Source organism: Vollenhovia emeryi, unplaced genomic scaffold (genome assembly GCF_000949405.1).
Source record: "Vollenhovia emeryi isolate VEMERY1.0 unplaced genomic scaffold, V.emery_V1.0 DF939257.1, whole genome shotgun sequence".
NCBI classification, from domain to species: Eukaryota; Metazoa; Arthropoda; class Insecta; order Hymenoptera; family Formicidae; genus Vollenhovia; species Vollenhovia emeryi.
This window is the reverse complement of record NW_011967109.1, coordinates 57,613-59,580: the sequence shown is the minus strand read 5'-3', so window position 1 is coordinate 59,580 and position 1,968 is coordinate 57,613.

Sequence of the window (1,968 nt, the reverse complement as noted above, 5' to 3'; positions counted from 1 at the left end):
GTTTCCGTTGATCGATCCTCTGCTTTATACTGTACAGCTTTAAAACAGCACTGGATGGAAAATCGTCATCGATCGTTAATCTAAAATCATTCTTTTTTTCGTTGATCGATTCTCTGCTTTATACTGTACAGCTTTAAAACAGTACTGGATGGAAAATCGTCGTCGATTGAAAATGTAAAATCTTTTTTTTTTTTGTTGATTGATCCTCTGTTTTATACTGTACAGCTTTAAAACAGCGCAGGATGGAATCGTCATCGATTGAAAATTCAAAGCTATTCTTTTTTTCGTTGATCGATCCTCTGCTTTATACTGTACAGCTTTAAAACAGCACTGGATGGAAAATCTTTAGTTAGAGAGTAACCGCTCTGGCTGCCAGTCAGTTTCCTCTTTAATTACCCAACTGACGCCGACAGTTCGACGGAAGTGTCTACCAGTTTTTCGTTTGCCGCCTACCAAACGATTTCGTTGGTATTTATCGAGTAGCCTGCCCTGCGGGGCAACAGTACCGTGCGGCAACATGCCACGAGTGCGTTGCACGCGCGTTAAATGCGCGATATGGTGATTCGCGCCAGCGCGAAGAAAACGGCGCGCGCGCTTTAATTACAAAGCGAACGGATTTATGTATGTTAACGTCCGTGTATTCCGCCGTGACGCGCGGATTTAATTACAGTCGCGGCTCCCGCGGCGCACACGCGCGCACCATTAATTAAGAAATTCGGTTACCAGCCGATTTAATCGCGCCGCGCCTGTCTCGCAATCTTCCGGAATTCTGACGCTCGTTGTGTCGTCGCGGCAACGACGTGAAACCACGCGCGTATACATATAAACGATAGGGGAAACTGTACAAAATGGTTGCAACACTGTTACTTAATGAGTTTAGAAACGTTTACTCTCTAAAAGTCAATCGGTGGGTTAAAACTGAAAACAGTGAATAGTCACTGATTTGCAGTTATAAGTGTACCGCTGAAAATCGCAGTGGTGTGCACCGAAATAATGCCTGATTAAATATAATCGGAAAATCCAATTACGTAATAACAAATGGATATATCCAATTAAATTATATATCCGATGGAAAATACGATCGGTTTTTCGATCAAATTTTATCGGTAACTGCATTTCGTCGGATCAATTTCATCGGATGTACCCATGATTTAAACAGAAAACGTAATCGGAAAAATTAATCATCGGAAACATTACACGAAAAGATCGGCTAAGGTAAAAATAACTAAAATTAAAATATAAATAATGGAGGCATCTACATTGTTTTGTGTTGCAACATTCACTAAGTTTGCTGCACAAAACGGATATAGTTGTCTTCACTACTTATCATACACTGAGAAAAATGTCCGATTGAATATAAGCGGATAATAACAAACGGATATGTCCAATTAAATTGTATATCCGATGAAAAATATGATCGGATTTTCAGTCAAATTTCATCGGATGTATCCATAATTTAATCGGAAAAATTAACCATCGGAAACAATATTTAATTGGTTTATCCGATGAAAATTTTTCTCAGTGTGATAATTCACTGATGAATTTTTAGAGAGTAGATGGAGAGTCACGTTCCACAATCTTCTTTCCCGAGGAACATTTTACTCGACGGCCATTCCGAAACCATTTTGGGCGTTTCCGATCTCTTTCTCGAGTAAAATTTTCCCCGGAGACAATGTCTTGGAACGTAAATCTGAATTTAAATACGCGTTTTTCAACGTATTTAAAAAAATGTTGCAACTATTCTGTCCATTACTGTACACAAATAAATATATAACGAATGTAATAAACGCACTTTGCGTCACACCGTCTAGTTGCGTTATTGTTACGTTCAAGTAACGTTGTTACGTCAAAACGGTGTATATATTCGCGAATACGCCGCCCGGCAATTAATTCCGCGGAGTTTACTTCACGTCAAAGTTGCCGTAAGTTCCGCCGCGTTTCGTTTATGACTAATAGAGATTGCCGGGA